Source organism: Sarcophilus harrisii, chromosome 1 (genome assembly GCF_902635505.1).
Source record: "Sarcophilus harrisii chromosome 1, mSarHar1.11, whole genome shotgun sequence".
Taxonomy (NCBI): Eukaryota; Metazoa; Chordata; class Mammalia; order Dasyuromorphia; family Dasyuridae; genus Sarcophilus; species Sarcophilus harrisii.
The window spans coordinates 162380146-162393929 of record NC_045426.1 but is presented as its reverse complement, the minus strand read 5'-3'; the positions used below and the strand labels follow the sequence as shown (position 1 = coordinate 162393929).

The 13784-nt window shown below is 34.0% G+C and overlaps 1 protein-coding gene across 2 annotated transcripts in view; it reads left to right on the top strand.

The window, feature by feature from the left end:
- The window catches only part of SCAMP1 (secretory carrier membrane protein 1), a 101889-nt gene that overhangs the window by 71704 nt on the left and 16401 nt on the right, over positions 1 to 13784 (top strand). The gene's annotated exons all lie outside the window — the stretch shown is intronic.

Below are 13784 nucleotides of genomic sequence, written 5' to 3'. Positions count from 1 at the left end.
ATTTTTTACAATAGAAACATAATAGGTAAAAGCATTATGTATGTGAAAATATTCTATTGTGTGTGAGAAACTTTTCCAGAATATTTTGATTCTTGTCATTTTTTTACTCAAATGTTGTTTGATCTTATAACCTTTTAATTTTGAATGGTCTTTGAGATATGTGGATAATTGATGTAATGTAGTTTCATCCCTGTTAGTTTATGATTAGTAATTTTCCATGTCAGTTAATTTTCATTTTCAAAATAAGGCAATATATGCAATAATGCTGTTCAGATAGTGAGAATAATAAGCATGATATTTTCATGAGTGTTATTTAGGAATAATTTATGGCAGTCTTATATAGTTGTATGCACTTAACCATTAATTAAGTGCTTTCCTATGTCATTTCATTTTTATTTGATTAGATTTATGCCATACTTTTCCTTTCTTTTCCTTAGAGTAGCTTTATTGAGACAAAAATAAATCTCTAGCTTAGTCCTTGGCTAATATAATGTTTGCTATATGATAGAAAATTTAAGGGGCTAGTATACAATTTTATAAAATTGTCAGCAGAGGGCCTAATGCCATTTTTTTATTAAAAAATTTTTTTTGGTCTATTGATCATTTTAAAAGGATCAGCTATGTGGTGCAGTGGATAGAGCACAAGCCATGAAGTCAGATCTAGCCTCAGACACTAAATACTTCCTAGCTGTGTGACCTGGGCAAGTCACTTAATCCCAATTGACTCAGCACAAAAAAAAAAAAAAAAAAAAAAAGTATTTTACTTTCTGCATTTCTGCCTGAAATTTTTACATTTATATAGAAATCTGCCTTATAGTTTAAAAAATACTTATATATACCTAATCATTAACAAGTACATAAGATTTATTTTTCTATTCCTTATAATTGTATAAACTTAGTTTCACTTGGTTATCTCTAATCTCTGTATCTTACCTATTAAAAAAATGAGTTTTTTACCTATAAAAAAATTGAGTTTTCCATTTGAAAGGAACGAAAAAGAGAGAAAAGTATTTGACAGAGAAAGGGTAAAATTAAGAAAACGAATAGGAATAGGTAGGAATAGAAGGAGAAAGTGAAGCTAGAGAAAAGGGGCCTGTCACAAAGAAGCTTAAAGTTACCTTATTTATATTGGGGACAAAAATTTGAACTCCAGCAATATCAATTTAACTGAACCTTGACTATAACTCTTTAGTGACTACTAGCAATCTCCCTTCTTTCTCCCCTTTCCCCTGACTTCAAATAGTGCTTTGTTATACTTCAAAGAAGTTAATTAAGTTTCATTTTTCAGACTTTTAGAGTAAAGAGAAGAATATTTTATGGAGAACCTTAAGCAAGTGTCATTAGTATATCTTTTGAGTGGATAACTTTGGCATTTTCTTCCCCCAAGGGACAAAATTTTGATTTCTGTTAAACTTGCTTCACTAATTAAATGTTCTTGGGAATTCTTAGCAGTTATAAAACCATTAATACTTGAATTTGGGTAGAGATGCAGCGTGGGGTAGTCAACAGAATACTGAATTTGAAGTTAGGAAATCTGGCTCGGAATCATAGCTCTAAAACTAGAGGGGAGATCAGTCCGTTGAAGAAAGTTCTCATGAATGAAATCCCAAAGAATGAGGAAACAATTATGAGGATGAATAAAAGGGGAAAGATTGTAAAGAACGATGTGGTTATTATACAAGAATTAATTAAAATTACTTTTAAGATATGCAGAATATTTGCATTCTGAATACAGGGACCGGCATAGCCCATAATATTGGGAGTATTAAAGCTCAGAATGAGCTATGGTTGATTAAGAAAATTAAGGACAACCACAAAAACTCCTTTAACTATACATTCAAAAAGAAAAAGATTAAAAAAAACACAAAGTAGAGGAACATATGGATTAGGAGAGAAGAAATGATAGTGGCAAGAAGTGGAGAGAAGGCAGAGGTAATCTACTGTTATTCTGCTTCTTTTTGATCATGGATTTGGAAAGGATGGAACAAAAATGATTAAGAGAGCACCTAAATATCTCCGATTTAAGATGGCTTAGATCATTTATATCAACAGTTATTGAAAGAACTCACAGATACAATTGCTGAACCACTTTCATTGATTTTGTAAAGTCATGTAAAATGAAGCAGATTACTTTACATAAAAGTTAAGTGAAGAAACAGGGAGTGAATATTTGATCTGGAAAAGAGAAAATTCAAGAGATTGTACTAATTGTCCCACTTATTTGAAGGACTTCCATGTAGAAGAGAGGTTAGGAAGGAATTTGGAAAGAAGCATGTTTAGATGTCAGATAAGGTTGAAGATCCCTAGAACCATCCCAAATTGGAAAGGGAAAAGTGATTCCCTCTTTATTAAATTGATTCTGCTGGCATTCAGTACAGAATATGAGAACATATTTTCTTAATATTTAAATGATTTGTGATTTCCTTAGTTTCAGCATCTTCTCTACTGACATAAGTACTGATTCCTTTATGCTTTTGTTTATAGCACCATATTTTACCCTCTTTTAGTTTATCTGTTCAAAAAAAGAAATTAATTACCAGCATTCTGATGGCCATGGTTGAAGGGATTGAGAAGTGAGGAAAGTGCATTGAAAATAGGATGATTAATTTGGAGAACAATGAGGGATTGCATTGGGAGTCAAGATCAGGCTCAAGAATTGAGGGAGAATTGGAGGGCCCAGATTGTTTTTAGAGAAATGCATTTTTAAGGTCAGAGGTTAAGGTTTTTAAAGAACATAGGATCATAAATTTTGAACCTTGCAAGTGATTTCCAAGTTCTAGTCCAGGGGCATTAAACTCAGGCCTTGGCATGAATCAGAAATGAAATTGGGAAATACTTAACAAAATAAAAGTATAATTGACATTTACACTAAGAGTATGTGTTTTTAAAATCAATATGTATTCTGTAGGAATCTAAGGGTTTGGCCCATGGCCATAAAAGCAATGCAGAGTAGAAACAGTTTGAGCTCATAGTTTCTCTAAATCCCGTACTCTTTGCATTCACTTTACACAGGGTTGTCATGTGGTGGGAATGAGAATAGCTGGCAGCCTCTAGACTTGAAGATTTGCATTTAAATTTATCTAAACATTGCTGCTTATCCCAACTTACTACAACTTTGTGAAGTAAATGTCCTTTTTTATTACCCCATTTTGCAGAATAGGAAACTAGAACTGAAGAGATTAAGTGACTCTGCCTTATTCACTCAGTTGTTAAACAGGAGAGGCAGGTTGCGGTGAATTCAGGTTTTGCCTGACTTAAAGTCCAGTATGTTTTCTATTGCACCATACTGTTCTCCTTGGGATATTCCAGAATTGTAGGGCTGATCTTGCCTTTCTTCTGTTCTGGAAGCTTCAGTAGTTCTACATTTGGTTTTAGGATACATATTCCATAACTATTGGGCTCCTGCCTATCTTTCTCTAGACTGATGTGCCTGTTGTTCTCAATGCCATTTTTTTTTCAAACCCTCATGCTTTCACAAAGTTCATTTATCTTTCCAAACTTTTATTGTTCTTTCTTACCTTTATTTCTTGGAAACAGGAATTCCCCTTCCAGATTTAGATCCAGTGTCATTTCCTTTTAGAAATCTTTCCTGATTTACCCAGTTGTACATATATATATATATATATATATATATATATATATATATATATATATCCTTAATCTGTTTTATTTGTGAACATGTAGTGTTCATTTAGTAATTTCTGTAGTGAATTAGTAACTCCTTTAGTAAAATGTGAGCTCCCTTTAGTCAGGGGTTGGCTCAGTTCTGTATTTGTATTCTCAATGTCATTGCAATACCTTGTTACATAGAAGGCATTTTTACTTTCTAAACTTGTTTATTACCTGAGAAGAACACTGATTTTGGAGTCAGAGAATCTGAGTTCAAATCTTGATTGCTATAGTCATGATAGACTGTCTCATAATTGCCTTTGTGACCATGGTCAAGTTCCTCAGTTTCCCAAATAATATTTCTTCCCACATCAAGGATTCTTGTGCTCACCATTATACTACTAATTTATGTAAAGTACTTTGGAAACCTCAAGCATGTATAAATGGGGCAGCTAGGTGGTACAGTGGATAGAGTTATAGGCCTGGAGTCAGGAAGACTTGTTTTTCTTAATTCAAATCTGGCCTCAGGCATTCTGTGACTCTGGGCCATTCACTTCACCCTGTTTGCCTCAGTTTCCTCATCTGTAAAGGGAAATGGCAAACCTCTCCAGTACCTTGCCAGAAAAACCCCAAATGAGATCACGAAGAGTTGTAGATGAATGAAACTACTGAATGACAATAAACAACAAAATTTAAATTAGAGCTGCTGTTACCAGGAAGATGTGTATAAAATAAATTATCTCCAGGGCCTGTGATTTATCTCTAAGGATGCTCCCCTCACTGAAAAAGATCTAAACCCCTAAATAGTAGGTAGAAGGACTTCACGAGGAGTGATAAAACGTGATATATGGTATCCAGTGTTTTGGTGATAAGTTTATCCAATAATCAGGCTAATCCTTAGGAGGTATGCCCCCATGAGATCTATTTGCTCTTGTCATCTTGATCTTTGCCTGAGTGTGTGCTTCTTTGGCATTGTCTGGAGTAGGATTATAATAGAGGCTAAAAGTTTAAATGTCTAGTGATTACTCACCTTAAAAGAAAAGAAACCTATTCCAGTTCGCTGGGGCTTTTGTTTTGTTTTTGGCACACATTAGTAGATGTAATTTAATTGAATGCCAAATTTATTCCGAAAGTTTTTTATTCGGAAAGTTAATTTTGGTAGTATGTGAAGACTTCTTAAGTAGATAGATATTAAGTAAAGCTATATGCATAAAATACATGTTGAATGTTCTTTAATTTCTATTGAAATTTACTCTAACAATTTGGCATTTTAAGTTTTCTCTTGTAATTTGAGTCTGTCCTTGTTCACAAACAGGCATGACTCTGTCCTTGTGTTGCTTAGTAGAGGTACATGGTTAGAAGGAGAAGAGAGATTTTTAGTCTTGTAGCTTATCGTATTGATTTTTTAAACTAGGAAAACTAGTATGGTTAACACAGTAGATTAGGAGTTTTTAACCTTGGATCTGTGAACTTAAAAAAAATCTGGATAACTGCATCTCATTATGTAATTGGTTTCCTTTTTAATTTTATGTATTTTATTTTATGCATTTAAATATATTCTGGTGTGGTATTTATAATCTTTACTAAATTGTGAAAAATTCAATAACAAAAAAATTAAACTGCTGCATGAAGCTGATAATTTATTTTTTGTGAATTAGTCTGATCAGTGACTCTAGCTAAATGTTTGGTTTTGATGGAATGAAGAGAAAAAAAGGAAGGATAAGTTAGAATGAAGAGAGCAAATCTTTGACTTATATGTAATGATTCCAGACCTTGGGCAGCTAGAAACCAGAGTAGCATGTAGTTGTTCCTTACCCTATTTCAAAAATTGTTCTTGTACAAAAGAATCATACCAAAATTTGAGAAATATTTAACAAGTGTATTGTTAAGAAGCATATCTATCATCTTAATATTAAGTAAGAGGGTATCTGCTTAATTAACCTCATCTCCTGCTCAGTCTTGTGCTGTCAAATTTTTGAAATCCTCATCATTATTGTGTGGGCATGTGCTCTTAATTCTTCTGTTGATCTCCAGTCTAATGATTTTTTTTATCGATGTTACTTTTTTGATTAAAAATAAAGCATTTAATATCTAAATATTTGTTTTCCTAGAGCTATCTGAGTCATATTTTCCTTGCTTCTATCAAAGATCATTTTAACAAACTTATGTCCAGATTTGAGAGAATTCTATAAATTATTTGTATCACTATCACTGCTTAATCTTGAACAGATAGGCAAAGTTGATTTATTTTAGATAATAATGTGACTTTTTAAATTGATTATATCTGGTTAGAATATCAAGAGAGGAACATAAAAAGTGAAATAAAATCCTCTCAACCTAGATAGAAAGAGAAAATTGGTATAAAAAGATGTAATTAAGGCTTTATGCTTTTGGGCACCATTCTTATTCACATGTTTATTTATTCTCAAAATAATTATTAATTAAAGGACTATATTAGAAGTAAACTACTAAATTTTTGCTCTTTAGGAGTTTATATGCAAGGAAGGAACATAAAAAATATATAGATATCTATAAGAAGGGCTTTGTAATAGTAGCCATAAAAGGTTTAAACAGCATGTTTTGGAAGTTCAGAAGACAGAAATTACACCTGGCTGAGAGTAGAGAGGATCAGGATCAGAAAAGATATTGAGGTTCTATTAGGAGTAGGCCTTGAAGAATAGATGAAATTTTGAAATGCAAAGGTGGAATCAGGAGCATATTCCATGTGAAAGCAGTGGCAGAAGCAGAGGCTCAAAGATCAGAAATGTTGAGTTATGTGGGATGTGACAATTGTTATTGAATACAGAAAAGACTTTGTCTTGTGGAGGAGTAATTAGACCTGTTTTGGTTGCTTTTAAATGGCAGAACTAAGACCAGTGAATGCGAGTTAGATAAGCATATCTAAAGTGCTTTTTTAATAATTAGAGCTATCTAAAAATAGGAATAAATTAGCTCGTGAAGTAATGAGTTCCCCATCAATGAAGATCATAAGGTCTGGAGCTAGAAAGGGACCTTGGATCATATAAGGGTGACAACTACATAACTGACAGGCCCACAGGCTGTTTTTGGACTGCCCTTGAGCTAAGTATGGTTTTTACAAATGTAAAACTTTTACAAATGAGATCCATAGATATTTAATGTTTGGTTCAAGGTAATAGAATGACAGCCAAGATTTGAACTTAGATTCCTTGACATGAGATTAGTGTTCCATTTATCAGGAGTGTTGAAGGTGGGATTAGGTATGTCTCTTCTAGCTATGAGATTATGATTTTCTTTTCAGGGAATGCTGAAGAAATTGACTAGAGCACTATCAGATTATGCAAAAGAGAAGGTCAGAAGGGAGCTAGAAAGACATGTGGAAATGTCCACATGTATAGATGTATAGATGATCTTAAATCCTAGACTGAGAAGTTTAAACTTTACTCAATAGGTTAAGAAGCATAGGGACGATTGGATTGGAAAGAGGATTGACTAGAATTCTTGTAGTCATCTATAATTTGTCAGAAAGCATTATTAAGCATGTCCCTGTTATTCTGTTAGGAATATAAAAAACAAAAATAAGACTGTCTTCAAGAAGCTTTTTCTGTTGGAAGAATACAATAGGCTTATGGATAAGTGAATAAACTATATAGAAGATGAATAGACATGATTTTCTAGTGGGAATATCAGCAAATGAGGGAATCAAGAAAAGCTTCTCGAATGAGATGACACTCAAATTGCACTTTGAAAGATGCTAGGAGTTGGTTGTAAAAAGTGTAAATGAAGAGGGAGAGTATGCTAAGCAAAGGGAAACCTGTATAAAAAGCATGTGGGTGGGAAATGAAATATTGTGCATGAAGAACATCATGTCCACTTTGACTGTAACTTTGAAGCTGACAGGAGACTGCCAGGTAAGTAGCTTAGAAAGATTTGGAACCAGATTTTCATTTGCTTTAAATGCCAGAGGATTTTCTGGTGACATAGTCAAATCCATACTTTAGAAATAACAATTTCACATCTATTTTAAGGATGAGTTAGAGAATCAAAAGGCTAGACATTGTAGTCCAGTTAGATTTGCAGTAATCCAGATAAGGTAGTATGTCTGTGTAAATAGAAAGAGCCCAATGGGAGAAATGTTCTAGAGGTACATGTGCAATAAGAGTAGAGTTAAGGGTAGCATCAAGATTGGGGAACTTAAATGATTGAATGAATAATGGAATCCTTGACAGAGATAGAGAAGATAGGAAGAGAGAGGGGCAGGTTTGAGGGGTGGAGGGAGAGCGATGATTTCTGTTTTGGACTATTGAGTTGGAGATGTCTTTAGTATATCCAGGTGAAATTGTCTAGTAGGCATTTGGACATGCAATATTAGATTTTGAAAGAAAGAGGTGAGAAGGGCTGTTTATATGAATTTGAAAATCATTTGTTTAGACATGAGAGTTGAACCCATGGGAAACTCACGAGCTTATCTTAATAGAATACAGAGAAAATGAGCCTTCTTGTTGCACCCGTGTATAGGAAGCAAGGTGTAGCTGATGGATTTTGTAAAGGAGACTTAAAAAGTATCTGTCCATAGTCAACTATAGCAATTTAGTGTTTGACAAACCCAAAAATCCTCACTTTTGGGATAAGAATTCATTATTTGACAAAAACTGCTGGGATAACTGGAAATTAGTATGGCAGAAATTAGGCATGGACCCACACTTAACACCGTATACCAAGATAAGATCAAAATGGGTCCATGATTTAGACATAAAGAACGAGATTATAAATAAATTGGAGGAACATAGGATAGTTTATCTCTCAGACTTGTGGAAGAGGAAGAAATTTGTGACTAAAGACGAACTAGAGACCATTATTGATCACAAAATAGAAAATTTTGATTACATCAAATTAAAAAGCTTCTGTACAAACAAAACTAATGTAAACAAGATTAGAAGGGAAGCAACAAACTGGGAAAACATCTTCACAGTTAAAGGTTTGATAAAGGACTCATTTCCAAAATATATAGAGAGCTGACTCTAAATTTATAAGAAACCAAGCCATTCTCCAATTGATAAATGGTCAAAGGATATGAACAGACAATTTTCAGATGATGAAATTAAAATCATTACCACTCATATGAAAGTGTTCCAAATCATTATTAATCAGAGAAATGCAAATTAAGACAACTCTGAGATACCACTACACACCTGTCAGATTGGCTAAGATGACAGGAAAAAATAATGATGAGTGTTGGAGGGGATGTGGGAAAACTGGGACACTGATACATTGTTGGTGGAGCTGTGAACGAATCCAACCATTCTGGAGAGCAATCTGGAATTATGCCCAAAAAGTTATCAAACTGTGCATACCCTTTGATCCAGCAGTGTTTCTACTGGGCTTATACCCCAAGGAGATACTAAAGAAGGGAAAGGGACCTGTATGTGCCAAAATGTTTGTGGCAGCCCTGTTTGTAGTGGCTAGAAGCTGGAAACTGAGTGGCTGCCCATCAAATTGGAGAATGGTTGGGTAAATTTTGGTATATGAATGTTATGGAATATTATTGTTCTGTAAGAAATGACCAGCAAGATGAATACAGAGAAGCTTGGAGAGAATTACATGAACTGATGCTAAGTGAAATGAGCAGAACCAAGAGATCATTATATACGTCAACAACGATACTGTATGAAGATGTAATCTGATGGAAGCAGATTTCTTTGACAAAGAGACCTAATTCAGTTTCAATTGATCAATGATGGACAGAAGCAGCTACACCCAAAGGAAAAAAAAAAAACACTGGGAAATGAATGTAAACTGTTTGCATTTTTGTTTTTCTTCCCGGGTTACTTCTACCTTCTGAATCCAATTCTCCCTGTGCAACAAGAAAACTGTTTGGATCTGCACACATACATCGTATCTAGGATATACTAGGACATATTCAACATATATAGGACTGCTTGCCATCTAGGGGAGGGGGTGGAGGGTGGGAGGGAAAAATCGGAACAGAAGTGAGTGCAAGGGATAATGTTGTAAAAAAAAATTACCCAGGCATGGATTCTGTCAATAAAAAGTTACTATAATAAAAAAAAAAGTATCTGTCCAGCTAGAAGAAAGTCACATAAGATAAAACCTAGTTGCAATCTAAAAGAGATGGTGGGAATGAAAAAAGGAAAGCTTAGGCTATTTGGAGGTTATTGAATAACAATATTTTTGACTGTTAGAGGTTTCCTGGGATCTTTTGGTATTTAAACCATCCAAATCAATCTTTGCTTATCTCTAGAGGTGAAAGCTGTTTCTTGTTGAGTTGGTGTGTACTCTCTCTTCAGATTGGGGCTAGTTGATAGGCAGCTCAAACTGGCATACCTTGTATTAAACGATTGGATTTGGAGGACAAGGGAAAGCAAAGGGAGGATAAGATAGCTTCGAATTTTAAAAATTTGAATAATGGGAAAAGGAAGTTAAGAGGAATAATTTTGGCAGGGAAGATGATGATTTTGGTTTTTAACATAGTGAATTTGAGTTGCTAGCAGGACTTTTAAGTAAAGCTGGCCAGTAGGTATTTAGAAATTTGGGCTAAAAGTTCAGGAGACTAGAACAGACATAAAGCAGTTGTTGTACAGTGTAATATAAGACTCATTAGAAATGAAAGAAAAGGTAGAAAATAAGCATTGAAAATTGATTTGAAGTTAAATTAACCTATATAGAGAGTTAAGTAAAGCCAAATGGGGATTAACTGGGAGAAAAAGAATAGTTGAAAGGATCACCAGTTGAGATGAGGAGTAAGAACAGTTTCAATAGGGGTAAGGGAGCAAAAGAGAAGGAAAGACATTTTGGATTAACAACTAAGTGGTCTGGTAGAAAGAATACTGGGCTAGATGTCAAGAATAGCTGTTTGACCCTGGGCAGGTAATTTAATCTCAGCTCCCTTGTCTGTAAAATTAGGCAATTGCTCTGGAAGATCTTTAAAATCTAAATCTATGATCTTGTGCTCAAAATTCAAAACCTTAAAGGTGAAACAAGTTTCTAGTGATGGGAAAGGTCTGGGGTGTGACTAATTGAACTAGTGAGTGGTTGAAATGGATATTGATACATTGTCAAGAATGCTGAAAATGGACTATAAACAATGTTTTGATTATCCTTATTTCAATAATACAGAAGCAGGCAAAATTTGTCTTAATATTAATACTTTAAAAAAATCATGTTTACCCTATGGAGTTTTGATTATGTGATTGGGAAAAAAGCAAATCAAAACAGAACAACAAAAAAAGACCTTTACCATGTGGCCTGAAATTATTTGACCTGCAGTAGAACTTTATCACAACTTTTTAAAAATAGGGTATTATTGTACTTAGGTGATTAAGAGACCTTCAGAGTTTCTCTGCTTCAGGGCTGAAGGCATTCAGAGAGCACCACTGTTAATGAAAGGACAGCAGAATTAGAAGGCAGCTGAAGAGAACTGTGTAATTTTTAGGCCTCCTGGCAGCTGAGAAAAGAAAGATTTCAATTAATAATAGTTAACATTTATATAACACATATCATGTGGCAGTCACTGCTAACTGCTTTATAATTATCTCATTTGATCTTCAGAACATCCTTGGGAGGTAAGTGCTGTTAATATCTTCATTTTGTAGATAAGAAAACAGAGGCAGATAGAGGTTAAATGGTTTAGCCAAGGGTCACACAGTAGTGTCTGAAGCTGGATTGAATTGAACTAGGGGCTTTCTGATTCTAGATCAACCATATCATAGCTTTCTTATATTTTCTTATATTATTCTTTTCTTAGAGTGAAAATATATATATGGCAGAGGCATGCCATCAATATTTATTCTAGGTAAAGTGAATTTCTGTGAGCTAGTGAGATTTACTTTATTTCTTGAGTGTCTTAAGATGAACATTTGTGTTTAATGTTTTAGAACTTGGAATTCGCTGTCTGAAATGTTATTATTGGTACATCATTTCATACAAATCATTGGCTTATTGCAGTTCAATTCACCAGGCATTTTTGAATGTGAATGCTATTAAGGCATTGTACTAGGTGTGAAGGATATAAAGATGAAAATAAATAGTCTCTATCCTCAGATGGTCTTCTAGTCTAATTAGAAGAATGGGATACACTAGAGGTGTCAAATAACTTGGCCCACAGTGCAGCCGGATTAAGATCACAATGTAATTGGGAAGTATTTAATAAAAATAAATGTTAATATGTGGTTCTAAGTCAGTATGTGGCCCATAGAGATCCTTTTGTATAGTTTAATAGCCCTTGTTTCTATTTGACTTTGACACCATTGGGATAAACTATGTCTACACCAGTAAGTATAAAATAAAGTAGAATGTGAAGTAGAAGATAGAGGCAAAGAAGTGGTCATTTTGAACTTAAAGGTTCAGAAAGGTTTCAGAGAGTTGATAAATACAAGAGGAACATGAGTACAGGTTTCTAGACAAGAAAGGAATATATTCCAGGCATGGGGAACAGCATGGAGATAGGAAAATATGGTATGGCTAAAACATAAAAGAACAAGGATAATAATATGAAAGATAAATTAGGAGGTAGGTAATGATATATATACTAAACTAAGGAGTTGGTATTTGATCCTATAGGCTGCCGTTTCAAATCTGCTTAAATTCCTAATTCCATGCATACCTTTTTTGCTCCTATTTTACCAAGAAGATAAAAACAAATGAGTTTCTCATTTTCCCCTCTGCTATACTTTAAATCCTTTCCCACTTTTTTTCTTATCCCCAAGTTCTAGAGAATAAGATGGTCTACTGCTTTCCAAAGTTAATCCATCTATTGGTCCCCTTCATCCCATTCCTTTTACATACTGTAGGATGTTGTTCCTTTGGTTAGGCTTTTCCCTTTTCTCTCATCTTCATTCACATTCCCCTACATCTTTTGCTTTCTTTAACTTATTTAAAAAACAAAATAGAATTTGCTCTAATTCTTCCACTTCTGTAAACCATTATTCTGTATCTTTGTGTATCTTTAGCTGCTAATATCTTTGATTCCTTTCATATACTGCTAATCTATGTCTATGTAGATTGTCTCCCTGTCTTGCACTATTAACTCTTAAAACCCTTGAAGTGTGGCATTCATCCCTACCATGCTTAATTGTTCTCTGAAGGTCAGTATCAAATCTAAGTCTTCTTTCAGTTCTTATTCTCATTTTCTTTTCTACAGCATTTGAGCATCATCTTTATAATTTTTTCTCCCTTGCCTTTCATGGCACTGTTCCTGATCTCTCCTGCCCAGTCTGTTTCTTCTTGGTCTTTACTGCTAATCCCTCTAAATTTGGTTCTGTTCCTCCCCTCTCTTCCTTAATACTCTTCTCTCATGGTATTTTCTCCCAATCTCATTCATCTCCTATAGCTTTAATTTTTAATTTATATTTAATGTTTTCCCAGTTACCTATAAAAACAATTTAAACATTCATTTTAAACAATTTTTGGTTCCAATCCTCTCCTCCTTGCCTTATTGCAAAGGTAAGCAATCTGATAAAAGTTGTTAACATGTACAATCATATAAAACATTTCCCTATTACTCATGTTGTAAAAGAAAACATAGATTAAAAAAAAAAACTCAAAAAAATTAAAGTAGAAAAAACTTTGTTTCAATCTGCATTCAAATTCTACCACTTCTTTTCTCTAGATGTAAGTCGTGTTTTTTTCATTAGGTCCTTCAGAATTCCTCTTAGCTCTTTTATTTTTTTTTTTTGTTGTTGTTGTTGTTGTTGAGGCAGTTGGGGTTAAGTGACTTACCCAGGATCACACAGCTAGGATGTATTTTAAGTGTCTGAGAGCAGATTTGAACTTGGGTCTTGCTGACATCAGGGCTAGTGCTTTATCCACTGCACAATCTAGCTGCCCCAGTCTTTCAGAATTCTCTTGGATTTTTTAATTGCTAAGAATGAAAGTCATTCACAGTTGATCTTTATATAGTATTGTTTTGTTAACTGTGTATGGTATTTTCCTGATTCTGTTCACTTCATTTTTTGCTCCTCCATATAACTATTTTCAGGTTTTTCTAGAAGCATCCTGTTTATTTCATTTCTTAGAGCGCTATAGTATTCCATTACAAACTTATACTGTAATTTGTTCAGCCATTCCCTAATTGATGTTACTATAATTATTTTTGTATTTTATAGTCCTTATCCTTGAGTTTTTGTCTTCCTCCCCCATCCTCTCCTTACCACCTAGTAATGGTATTACCAAGTCAA